Below are 14,013 nucleotides of genomic sequence, written 5' to 3'. Positions count from 1 at the left end.
TTTTGAGAGGAGTGGGTTGCAGTGGAGGTGGCAAGGTTTGGGTGGGTTTGAGGACGAAGGTATCCAGATTTTCTTGTTGTTGTTTCTTTAAATCTAAAAAAATAGTCTCATCACTGATTTTTGTATATCTGTTGGTCATCAGGGCAGTGTTCAATACCTTGGGGATAGCGCCATGTAATGACGTGGATATTGCTAGATTATCTGTGGGTAGATTGGTGTCAACTAGGTCACCTGCTGTGGGTACACGTTTTTGAGTACTTTTAAGGGCTTTTTTACCTTTTTTGGTTAAAGGTGGCTGGGGAAGGGTAACCCCACCATATCTCAACCTCTTACGGGTGGAAATGGTCCCTGGAGTACTCGGGAATCGTGTGCCACTATTCTGGGAGGCCATTGAAGAAATTGATGAGTCAGGTGACCTAGTTGACACCAATCTACCCACAGATAATCTAGCAATATCCACGCCGAGCAGGGTGTCAGGATGGCTGGCTCTTTCCTCTATGAACAGGAGAACACCTCCTGGCCCTTGGTGAATTTTGTTTTACAGTTGTTATTGTTCATTTTGACCAAAAATCACTTTATCTTTAATGACGAACTGTTTTTACAAACCCAGGGCGTGGCTATGGGCACCTCCTGTGCCCCAGCCTATGCAAACCTATATCTAGGTGCATGGGAACGTTTTTTGAATGCAAGTGAACTATACAGTAGATTTATGGACAAGATACTAGTATGGTATCGATTCATAGACGACCTGTTCATTATTTGGATAGGTTCAAGTGAATCTTTACTTGAATTTGTACAGATGCTTAACATCAATGAATTTAATTTAAAGTTTACGGTGGTGTTTGATGAGAGCCAGGTCCCTTTTCTGGACCTGACGGTCATCAAGCAGGCCGACGGCACACTATATACTGATCTTTATAGAAAGCCGACAGCGGGAAACACCCTCTTATATGCCTCCAGTGCCCATCCTAAACCTCTTATCCGAAGCATTCCATTCGCCCAATACTTACGGTTGCGGAGAAATTGTACGATACCAACAGATTTCAAGAGACAGGCAGACGAACTACGAGATCGCCTCCTTGCCCGTGGTTATACCCACACCAATTTAAAGAGGGCCTACAACAGGGCGTGCCTTCGACCTAGGCACTCCTTGCTGTATGATCCCTCTAAAAATATAAAAAAAAGTATGCATGAGTCAGTACGATTTATTACAACGTACTCTGCACACCATAACGAATTGCGCAATATCTTGCAAGCTAATTGGCACATTCTCGCTGAAAACAATACCCTAAAAAAATACGTTAAACAACAACCCAAGATGGTGTTCCACCGTGCCCACTCATTACGGGACCAATTGACCCAGAGTCATTACACCACAGAACATATAACACATACATCACCCAGGGGCACCTACAAGTGTGGCAACTGCCCAAGATGCCCTTGGGTAATGGAGGGCGAACATTTTTTATTACCCAATGGCGAACATTTTTACCCCCCCTTTTCTGCCAATTGTGGCACAAAGGGTATTGTTTATCTTATGATTTGTATCTGTGGAGCCTTTTATATAGGCAAGACATTCAGAGAATTTTGGCAACGTATGGGTGATCACCTCTATGACTCAGATGTAGGGAAATTAACTACAGTAGGGCGTCACATTGGACTATATCATAGATATGATCTCTCTGTCGTAAGGTTTTTCATTTTGGAAATAATTCCACAACATCCACGGGGGGGAGACTGGAATAGGACCATCTTACAGAAAGAATGTCTGTGGATTGAGCATCTCGATGCCACGACATTCCCAGGATTAAATGAAATGAATTCATATAAATCTTTTTTACGTTAACATTGACAATCCAATATGAGATCCTCTTCCAGCCTTCTAGCCCCCCCCCCTATTCCCCCATTTCCTTCCCTTCCCCCCCCCCCTTCTTTTCCTTTTCTTTCCCTATGTCCTAATTGCCATTTATCTCCAAATAGGTTGTGGCAATTTAATTTGGAGGCCTCCCCGGCCTCAACATATACACACATATGGACATTAGAGGATATTTGCTTTATGTAATCTTAGTGCTCCGTTTTGGCAACAAAAAAACTTTGAACTCTTATTTAATAGCCAAGCATTGTGATGGGGCAATTCCCCTCCATTAATATGTATTCAGTACTGATTATGCTTATCGCTGTATATGCAATGCAAATGTCTGTGTATTTTTTGTTTATAATGCAGCGCGTTTTTTGGAGCACAGACGCCCTGATTGGCTGATCGAGCCCTGGACCTGGCTCCTCCCCCTTCAACTGGCGCGTGGAGTGTCGTCCCCGGCAGAGAGCACCAATCGGAGCTCTCTGCTTGCAGCCTATGACCTGGCGTTGTGCCATTGGGTCAGCAGCTGCACACCCACGCACTCACGTGCAGGGATTGGTGGGACGTTGGACGGCGGCGGTGTCGCAATTCGATGACGTCACGTGCCGTCCAGGGATGCTTACAAAAGTGGCTGACACAGCCGCTTTTGTGAGTTAGCACGGATGCTCTCCCTGGGGACACACGTGGATATTCTCCAGCCAAGGTGAGTGAGATTGACGCCTAACCACAAGGCTCCTCTTCTCCTGACCCTGTTATTATACCTATGGCTAAAAACCTCCTCCTTTGGATTCCTCAGTTGGACCAAGTGCCTAGCGATTGCCCTTACCCTGGCAATATGATACAGTATACACAAGGCTGAGAACACTTGTTTCTTTGTGCCCCAGTAATCTGCGTACCTTTACTGCAGTTATGGTAAGGACTCCTTGGGGTGTCTTTATTGTTGGTTGGTCACCCTGGTGATTGTTTTTTCTAATTCACTACCTCCCTATTTCCTTGTTTCCCTTTATATGACACTGCACCTTCTGTTCATGCAGGTGTTTCCCTATTTGGGCTACCAATTTTACGTTTTTCACTGCCCCCCCCCCTTTTCCCTGTCCCTCCCTTCCCTCCCTTACCCAATATCCCTCTCCCTTCCACACAAAAAAAAAACCTTTTTCCCTCACCTGTCCTTTCCTTCCCTCCCCTCCTCTTTCCCTCCCTCACCCTATACACCTCATACACAAAAAACCCCCCCTTACTTCCTTTTAAGGTTATTCCAAATCTATTCCCCTTTCCCTCCTCCCCCCTCCCCCCCTTTTTTTCTCGCCATTTAATTTATTTCCCTTCCCCCCCTATTTCCCTTTTAATCTTAAACCCGCCCCCCTCCCCCCGCCCCCCCCTTCCCCCTCCCCTTTTTTCCCCCTTCCCCCTTCTCTATTTCCCGTCACTCACACACACTTCCCCTCACCCACTGGTGACCTATACCTTAATAATTAATTGATCATTCCCTGTATATTTGATTGATTCTACTCCTCACCCTAATAGAGCCCGTCTAAATAAAAAATCCCCCTCCACGCGCCAAAGAAGGCTTGAACCAGGCTCCATGCTTGATCATACGACCAACCTGGGTGAGTGCTCTGCTCCATTACATAACATGTTGTATTGATTTTTACACAATGTATACACATATTGTATATTTTGCTTGTTTATTTATATGTTTATGCATACTTTTTAGAAAAAATCCCCTCCTGAAGAAGCGGTAAATCACCGCGAATCCGGTCGAGGTCATCTATTCCTTACATTAAGACACAGTTTGTTTTTTGCTTTCTGATGTGAAATGTGGGGTTTGTTCTTAAATTGTCTTTGTATTGTACCTGTTTTTTTTGTTAAATAAATATTGGTATCTTTTATCAGACCGTCTCCTACTGTACCAGTGCCGCGAAAAGTCCCTTCCAAAATACCTTCCCTTTTCCCTTGACCTAAATATTGACGTTCACTGGCCCCAAGCAGCCAAATGTTGTCAAATTATTTTGGTCTCATTATTTCTCATATTAAATGGGATGTAGGCACCTTTTTACTTCTTGTACCCTTATTCTAAAAGAGGCGACACTCTCCTTGTCTTTCAATATATATATATATATATATATATATATATATATATATATATATATATATATATACACCATAGTTTATGTACTCTATAACTTTCCTACAGACTAAATAATATACACTGATCTGGGTTATTTTCAATAAAGAAGAGTAGCAGTATACATTTTGGCCTAAATAGTATTATTTATTTGCAAAATGTTATGACATAAACAGTTTTTTTTTTCAATTTTTTTGTCTTTTTTAATGAATAAGCAAGATAAAAAACAAACAAAAAAACACCTAAATAAAGCTTAATTTGTGCAAAAAACAGTGTTGCATGACCGTGAAATTTTCATTCAAAGTGTGACAACGCTGAAAGCTGAAAACTGAAAACTGGCCTAGGCAGGAAGGGGGTGAATGTGCCTGGTATTGAAGGGGTTTACACTATACCTATGGGTGAAAGAATATGGCTATATTCATGGGGCTGAGTACAGTAACATAAAGTATATAGCTATAATTATAATAATGTTCAATAAAAGTTTGCAAAACATTAAAAGGTATCCTAAGTGACAGTTTACAATTTTCTCATCATTTATGCTTATTGTGATTTGTAAATACATATATGATACCTAACAGAAATGTCTCAGATATGTAATCATGCAGTCAAATACAGCCTGGTATGCATTTGGCAATCTTTAAGAATATTTTTCAGAATACAATAATAATAAAACAAGCATTTATACATTTTACCAAATCTTGTTTTTTTTGAACAGTCAATCAAATGAGATTTGCAGACTGTTACTGAATCTCTGTAACAGAATGCAACCTGCCTAATTTTAAAACCTGTCATCTTTGTATAAACAGACCACTGCTACACATGGCATATTAGAGGGCAGTTGGTGTAGCTGTGCATATCATTTTTTTTTTACTTTAAATATTATTTTAACTTCATTTATTTGGCTTTAATAAGGAGGACCTAATGATAATTCTTACTTATGTCTGTTTTTTGTTAAAGAACAACAAAATGTAAAATTTACAATGAGACCAAATAATATGTTGCTACCAATATTAACGAATATCATTCTTTATCTAAAAGATAACCCTTTTATAGAAGTAATAAATGTCATTAAAATTCTAATAAGCAAAACTGCTAAGTCCCTCTTATCTGTGTATCTCTATGTTGTTATTTTAGTTAATAGGGAAATTAAATCTGCCATTTGCTCCCCTTTCTCTTATCTCTCACATTCCTTTAATAAGGAAAAGTAAGCCAACCAATACACTGGGGAACATTAATCTTTTTTGGGGTTATACTGTGTTAGGTAAATGTTATACTTAATCTATATTTGCAGAGTACTTTTTTATTTTTTTCACGTCAGACTCTGCTCACATATGGCCGAGAGGCTAGCTCACGGTTCGCCCGCCCTTAGCGTCTCTCTTGCGGCTTCACATCATTCGTGGGTTTTTTCCTTTTCGTGTGTTTAAGTTCTTTTTTTTTTTTTTAAGCATTACAGATTTGACATTTTTAAGTTATTAATTGATCTTTTCCCGCTTAACAAATCTGACTATATTCCTTACTAGTATACCCTAATTTAATTCCCCCCCTTTTTTTTTTTTTCCCCTCCCCCCCCCCCCCCCCCCCCCCCCCCTCCCGGATCTGTGTGTCATTCAATCTTCTTTATGGTTTCTCAACTATCTGCTTCTGTCTTTCCCTGGACAAACTTTTCTGAGGATTTGAACACTTTCCATTTTTCCCAAACTGTATTTGTCCTCTTCTCCTGTCTCTCTGCTGTCAAGATACTCCATCTCTTCTATGTATTCCACCCTTTCTATCCACTCTTTAATTGATGGCCTCTTTGGGTGTAGCCAATTTTTTGGGATCAGAGCCTTAGCTGCATTTAACAAAACTGGTATCAGAGTTATTCCATATTGTTTTTTTGTTTTTTCAGTTCCGTGAAACAAACAGGGCAGCGGGCTGCATAGAATCGTCTCCCCTGTTATTTCTGAAATATATTTCAAAATGTCTTTCCAATATTCCTGCACTCTCGGGCAGTCCCACCATATATGTAGAGTTGTTCCTTTTTGTTTACAGTTTCTCCAGCATAGCTCTGAATTTCTTGGGTGAATCTTACTCATTCTTGATGGGGTCAGGTGCCATCGCACCATTAATTTGTAATTTGCTTCTATGGTGGTAATGTCCGCGGCATGATTATATACTGCACCTATCATTTGTGTTTTATCAATTTTTTTACCGATATCGTTTTCCCATTTTTCTAAAAAGGGCAGTGCTTCCTGAGTCTCAAGTTCTGTTAATATCCCATATGCCTTTGATATACCGTGTGTCAGGGGCTCATCCGTGCTGCATATTTTTTCTATTGGGTATAGTGTCTTATCTTCCCTAATTGGTTGTGGTAGTGTACTCACAAAGTGTTTTAACTGCAGATACTCCCATTCACTTATGCTTTGTTCCCCTTCCCCTATTTTTATCTCTTGTCTTAATTTAATTTTTCCCTGTGTTACAATATCTTTTAATTTTTTCTCCCCTAGGTGCTTTCCAAAACGTGTTCCATTGCCTGGTGGAAAAAAATTTGTGCCTGCTAGTGGGATTAATGGGGAGTTATACTCCCATTTTTCCCGTCTAAATATTGTGTCCCATATTCTAAATACGTTCCTAGTTATGTTATGTGTGTTCGTGCTCAATTCCCTCATTTTCGGTGGTATCCATACATTTCTATTTAATTGTGTCCTACTTAATATTTCTTCCATACGTACCCATTTTTTTTTGTGTGTGCGTTTGTCCATTCTACCAGCCTGGCTAAGTTTACAGCAAAATAATATCTTTTTATATCGGGGAGCCCCAACCCCCCTCCTTTTTTTTTCATGCTCAGCAATGAGTAGCTTAATCTAGCCTTTTTACCTGCCCATATATATTTCAAAATTACTGTTTTAATTACTTTAAAGAAGCTTTGCGGTATTTTTATTGGGAGCATTTGAAGTTTGTATGTTATCTTCGGTAATATCATCATTTTAAACGCGTTAATCTTACCTATCCAGGAAATATGTTTTTTTGCCAGATTTTTCAAGTCTTGGTTAATGTCGTTGATTAGGGGGACAAAATTGGCCGAGTAGAGTTTTTCAACTGTAGGTGTAATTTTTATACCCAAGTACGTTATAGCTTCTTTTTCCCATGTAAATGGAAACTCTTTCTGTAGTTCTTCTGCTTCTTTTTTTTCTATCCCCAGATTCAAAATTACTGTTTTTATCGGGTTTATTTTAAAGTTTGAAAGTTCACCGTATCTTTTTATTTCCTTTATAACGTTAGGGAGAGAGACTCTAGGTTTGGCCAGATATAGGAGTATGTCGTCTGCATACGCCGCCACCTTGTGTTCTTCATCTCCCACTCTCACCCCTCCTATCCCCGGGAGCAGAGTACTTTTTTAATGCCACTTTGGAATGGAGCATATGGGGGTAAATGTATATATTTTTCACTGATAGGAAAGGGTTAATATTTACGTGCTTTTGGAACAATCACAGTAACATTGATTAAACTGTATCATTTATTCAATATCTAATTAAAGTGACAGCATGACAGAGTCTATTTTATACCCATGTGAGGATATATTAGGTCGTTTTGTGGAAATTCTAATTATAAAGACCAGCTATGCTTCATTTCCTACTAATTTCAATGGATCTATGACTAAAATTGCCCTGCATCCTGTGAAGATTTTTTTTGTGTCCTATAAATATTATTATTACCTTATTATGTACAATTTTAGAATTTACAGACAATCTGTCTACAAAAGGCTAAAGTGCTTTTTAGATATGTCAGTCAAAAGCCTTCAACAGATGTAATATGGGTGCCTAGAAAGAGAAATGGCTGTATTGGAGGCTGATATTCCATGTACATTGATTAACATTTGCTATTAACCCTCATGACAGCTCACTGTGTAATGCGTCAATCTAGTTCAAATCATCTTCATGGCTGTTTAATGTTAGTTAATTGTTTTAACACTGTGTGAAAAACACACCAATGAAGCATGAAAGAGTATTCATAATGACAGTTTGTCATGTGTAGAATACTGCAAAATTGGTATGCATATGTTTAATTTATTGTTTTCCAAGTCCATTCCACAGAGGCCACAGTAAGGACATATATGATTACATGGTTACATACAGTCATGTGCAATATTAACTATACCCCATGGAAATTGTAAACGTTTTCAATATATTTAAACAAACAAACATTAGATCTTTTTTTAAATAGTGCCTATTCATAAAAAAATGGCATACATAAATCGGAGCACACAAACAAATTACTTTTCAATCATTTATGCACTAAAAAAATCAATGAATGTAATGGTGCACTGTGGAAAAAGTAAATACACGCTTGGAATCATAAGTTGCATTGCCCCTTTAGTAGAAGTTACTTCTTGTAGGAATTTTTTATAACTGTCCACCAGTTACGGATATTGATCAACATTTTTGGTCACTTCACCACGCAAAATTCCTTTGGTTGCAAGATGTTTGCGTGTTAATTTTCATGACCTTTCTGTTTAAAATATCCTGGGAAAAATGAAATAGGTCATATTGAAACTTTGATTATGGCAGTCCATAAGTCCTTATTTATACTTTTTTGAGCCATTCTTTGGCGGATTTGCTAGTGTGCTTCAGATCATTATTGTGTTGAAAAGCTCAGCTTCAACTTTTGGACATATGGCCTCACATTCTCATCAAGTACTTTTATATGATTCGGAATGTATAGTAGACTTGAAGGCTGCAAGCTGTCTAGACCTTAAAGGGGTTGTAAAGGTTCATCTTTTATTTTCTAAATAGGTTCCTTTAAGCTAGTGCATTGTTGGTTCACTTACCTTTTCCTTCGATTTCCCTTCTAAATGTTTTTTTTCTTTGTTTGAATTTCTCACTTCCTGTTTCTCCTCAGTAAGCTTTCCACCATCATCTGAGCGGTGGAAAGTCAAAGAACAGGAAGTGAGAAATTCAGACAAAGAAAACAAAGAAAAAAAACATTTGGAAGGGAAATTCCTATAAAGAATCTCTGGTACCACATCTGCTAAATGCAGCCAAAAGGCTGATTCCAAAAAATTGTCAGGAGGTAGAAAGTCCATCTATATTGGAGTGGATCGATTCGGTAGAAGAGATGTATAACATGGAAGGTCTAAGGAATAGAGTAAAATAGCTCAAAAAGAGAAATGGGAACATTGGAAGGAATTCAAGAAATCGTGGAGGTATGCGGAAAACTTAAGGGTCAAGATTTGATAGGGGCCAACATAGGAAGGAATAATAAAATATGGTGGTAAGTGTAGTAACGGGGAGGTAGTAGGGGGTGGGAGGGGTGGGAGGGGTGGGAGGGGGGAGGGTTGAGGGATGAAATAGGGAGTAGCTTATTTGTTATTTTCTTCTTTAAATGTTTGTAAGTGGACATATTTTCGATTTTTATATACTAGAAAATCTATGAATGGAAGGAAGGAGAAGAAGAGGAAAAAAAAAGAAAGCTAAAGGGAATTAAAGGATAACCACAAATGATGTGAAACCATAGCAGAGACGATATAAGCAAGCAAAACGTGAGCAAGTCTTGTGTCCTTTTTTTTGGTGGAGTTGAAAAAAAAAAAAATAGAGAAGGGAAATTGAAGGAGAGGGTAAGCGAACCCACAATCCCCTAACTTAAAGTAAGAAAATAAAAAATAAACCTTTACAACCCCTTTAAAGCATATACAAGTTTTAAAATAAGTGGACTTGGAATAAATTGTTTGTTTCTTTTACCTCATACTTACCTGGCGCCCTTTCTTATTGTTTTATATGCTCATGAGGTATTTTCAAACCTACAGAGGAGCTGCTGGTGATTGTATGTGTTCCATTTAACCACCAGTGAACTACTCACCTTGTCGAATAGGTTCTGGGGATCTTGGGCGGCGCAGCGGAAGAGACGGTAGCATCGGAAAATGAGGAGTCAGCCGAGGAGAAGAGGGAGGATGGAGTAGGAGGAGGAGGAGGAGAAGAAGAGGCAGGCCTGCATGTAATCCGTGGCGGTAAAACCAAATCTACATGGGTGCCATGGGTTACATGCTTGACGGCCATCAGAAGGTTCACCCAGTGGGCAGTGAAAGTTATATACCTTCTCTGCCCGTGTTTGCTAGACCAAGTGTCTTAGGTCAGATGTATCTTGGCACCGATACTGTGTGCCAGAGATACATTCACTTGCCGCTGAACATGGCCATATAGCTCTGGGATGCCCTTCTGTGAAAAAAAAATCCTTCCTGGGATCTTCCATTGTGGTGTTCCAATTGCCCAAAAAATTTGAAAGGCCTCCACAAGTTTATATGGCAGTAGTTGGCGGGCTATCAGTTCAGACAAGCCAGCGGTCAACCGTTGGGCAAGAGGGTTATCCGGCGTCATTGTTTTTTTATGATCGAACATTTGGGCCACGGAAGCCTGCCTTTTTGCAGGGAAAAACGTGAGGAAGGCATGATGGAAGGTGGAGTGGAGGACAATTGTGAGCATAGAAGGGGAAGGAGAAGGAGAAGAGGCTGGACGGTAAGAGCCTGGAGTGTGGCTTTGTGGCTTCTGATGGCATTGCTCCCACTGGGCTCGGTGATGGGAGGCCAGGTGCCTTCTTAAGGCGGTCGTCCCTAGATGAGTGTTGGGCTTACCGCGACTTATGCAAAGGCTGCAAATGGCAACACTATTGTCTGCAGCGGACACGTTAAAAAAAGCCCAAACTGCGGAGCCATGGGCCAGCATCCTGGGAGCGCCAGATGTGACCTCATCTGGTACATGGTTGATGGCTCGCTCCTGATACATTAGGAGTCTGGTTTGTCCCTCCTGTGCAATGTAAGTTCAGCCTGCTTCTCCTCTGCTGGTCCATCTCTCCCTCTGAACTCCCCTCCTCTTTCTCTCTTGTGGGCACCCACGTGATGTCTGTAGACACGTCATCATCGACGTCACCTTCCCCATCACTAACAATAGAGATCTCGGAGTAGGAAACAACAGCGGGCACCAACCTCTTTGGGCTGATCTGAGTACTGTCGTCAGACTGCTGAGTGCCGGCTGTTGCTACCTCCTCTTCCTGATCCAATGCCAAGAATGGCTGCGTAATTGAGCGAACATTGTGCCACTTCCCACTTTGGCTCCGAGCTGGTGCTCCTGCCCTACCCCTACCACCCCTGCGGAAGGGCCTGCCTCTTCCTCTGCCTGTCATTTTTTAAATGACCCTGTGACAACAAAAGTCTCTATAGAAGCGCAGTATATGTTGCAGAAGGTATATAACAACATCTGTTGTTTTGGGGGGTCACTGGTTTATCGCACCAGTTATAAAACTTTTTTTTAGGATTTTTTTTAACAAACAAGGTTGGTCTTTATTGAGTCAATGAAGGTACAAGGCACATCACAAACATCAAGCAAAAAGGCAGGGTACATCGTCCATACAGAACATGCGATAGGGGGCAAGCCCTGTGATAATAGTTTGCAGGGTATATAAAACAAGGTAGGCATCAACATCAAAACAGAAGTAATTCAAATGAGTGAGCCATGCTTGGGGGAGGGAGACAAGGGGAAGGGGAGGACTGGAGGGAGGAAGCCCACGGCCACCAACACACAGTGGAGCAGCGACACCTGATTACAATCTACAAGGGGTTAATCCAAGGGCCCCAAACCCGCTCGTATTTTAACGGGCAACCTCTATTAATGTATGTAATTTTGTAGAGAGGCAAGGCAGCATTAATTAAGTCCATCCACGCTCCCACAGTGGGGGGCGCCCTAGTGTTCCATTTAAACAGAATTACCTTTTTTGCATAAAAGAGCAACATTGATAACAGGGTCTTAGTAAATCGGGGCCTCTGGTCATCATCCTGTATCCCCAAGAGGCCCAAGGCCGGCTCCACTGGAACATCCAGCTGCATACGAACCTTAATAAAGTCAAAGACGGCGGATCAGAAGTCCGAGAGCTTGGGGCAGGCCCAGAACATATTGTCAGGGATCCATTCCCGGCTCCATTGAGCTCCCGCGCATGCGCGGGGCAACTGGGCACTGGCGCACGTCCGGGCGCAATATGTGCGCGCGCATGCGCACGCGCATGCGCGGTACAGCGGCGCGCCGTGTGCGTGGACGCGCGCACGAGCGTGCACGTGACAGCTCTGTGGCCAATCAGAGGACTGACTCTCCTATTTAAACTGGCCTCATCCCCTGAACAGGTTGCTGGCTTGTCTTCAGCTCCTATGTGTTTACCTGTTGCCGTACCTGCCTGTTTTGACCCGGAATTCCTGACAACTCTCCTCTCACCTGGAACCTCTGACCCTTTGGCTAACGTGACCCGGATTGCTGTTGTCTCCTGCCCCTTGACCTTGGCTTGCTCTCACGGACTCCCTCTGAACTCTCCTGCTCTTGACCCTCGGCCTGTGACTCGGATTTGCCTCTGTTTCCTGTGGACCCTTCCAGACTTACCTACCTGTTCCTGCCTGACCAACGCTTGTCTCCAGTCTTCTGCACCTGCCCTGCTTCTGTCAGCTGCACCAGGTCTGCCTACCAGCTCCCGGCACCGGTGCCTCCTTGTGCCGTCCCTCCTCTGTCCCAACTCCAGGGAGTGGTCTGCACAGGGTCGCAAAGGTGAGCCGCCCTCAGCATCTCGGTCTCGGTGAGTACAGGTCCTGATACATATGGATGTAGTCGGCTTCAGGAGATTGGCATCGCGGGCAGTTAGGAGATCTTTGGGGAAATATTCCATGCAGCCTCTGAGGCGTATAGTATACCCTATGGAGGAACTTCGTCTGTATCAGCCTGTCTCTGGATGATATCACTAATCTATAGCTATCTTCAAAGCAGTCATCCCAGGATTCCCTATACAGGGACGGGATATCCCCCTCCCACTTTCTCCACAACGACTCCATCTTCGGGAGTCCTTACGCAAGAGAGTTGCGTACAGCTCCAAAAGGGGCTTAGCCAGGGTACTCTGGGCCAAGAGATCCTCCACCACATCCAAACCCAAGACAATAGGAGCCCCAAACTGGGCCCTGAAAGCATGCCCCAGTTGGAAGTAGCGGAAGAGCATCCAGCCCGGCAGGCCATACCTGCTCGCCATCTCCCTAAAGGGGAGCAGAGCTCCCCCGGAGACAATGTCCCTCAGCAGCTTAACTCCATACCTAGCCCAAAGATGTGGATCGGGGATAGTTCTAAACTGCCCCAGGGAAGGGTTACCCCACAACGGAGTGTGGGGAGACCAACGGTCCGGAGACATGAACCGGCGCCTGGCCGTCCCCCACACCCGTAGTGTAGTTTTGGAGGGGGCTGGCAACGAGGGGTACGCTGATGCCCCTCTGTACGCCAGATTACTGAGTTCAGTGAGGGATCCCACTATAGCCGCCTCAAGGCAAACAGCTGCATTGGCCCTAGACTGCTGGAACCACCAGCGCACAGTAACCAGAATAGCCGCCCAATAGTACACAAGGAAATTAGGAAGAGCCAGTCCCCCAGAGCCCAGAGGCAACTGGAGAGTCGATTTAGCCAATCGAGGGGTCGACCCTTTCCACAGAAAAGAGCCAATGCAGCTATCCAATTCCCTAAAAAATGAGGGGGAGATCCAAACTGGGCAATTTCTAATATGTACGTGAATTTTGGCAAATATATCATTTTTAACACGTTAATGCGTCCCAGCAGATTAAGCGGAAGAGTGGACCAACGGGCACAATGATCTTTAAGGCGCTCGAAGACCGGTTTCAAGTTAAGGCGATGAAAGGAGTGAAGGTCTCTGGAGATCCTGACCCCCAAGTAGGTGAACTTCTCAACCCACTGCAGCTGGGTCTGGGGAGCAGACTCCCCAGCTCCAGCGTCCAAGGGAAACAGGGATGACTTAGCCCAGTTTATGCATATCCCAGAGAACTTACCGAAGACATCAAATAATTCAAGGGCAGCCGCCAATGAGTCCCCAGCATCATGAAGGTACAGTAGAGTGTTGTCCGCGTATAACGACATTTTTTCCTCCAGGGGGGCGGCCCGAAGCCCAACGACACGGCTCGAGTCCCTGACCAAGACCGCAAGGGGCTCCAAGGCCAGGGCAAACAGACTTGGCGATAGGGGGCAACCCT

At 42.9% G+C, this 14,013-nt stretch overlaps 1 pseudogene; it reads left to right on the top strand.

Annotated features, from left to right (window-relative positions):
• LOC120930452 overlaps positions 1 to 13,777 on the top strand; it is a 35,104-nt pseudogene extending 21,327 nt beyond the window's left edge.
• The last annotated feature ends 236 nt before the right edge of the window (positions 13,778 to 14,013 follow it).

The sequence above is a fragment of the Rana temporaria genome, chromosome 3 (genome assembly GCF_905171775.1).
Source record: "Rana temporaria chromosome 3, aRanTem1.1, whole genome shotgun sequence".
Taxonomy (NCBI): domain Eukaryota; kingdom Metazoa; phylum Chordata; class Amphibia; order Anura; family Ranidae; genus Rana; species Rana temporaria.
The sequence above is the reverse complement of the archived record's forward strand: the minus strand, read 5'-3'. Positions and strand labels throughout refer to the sequence as shown.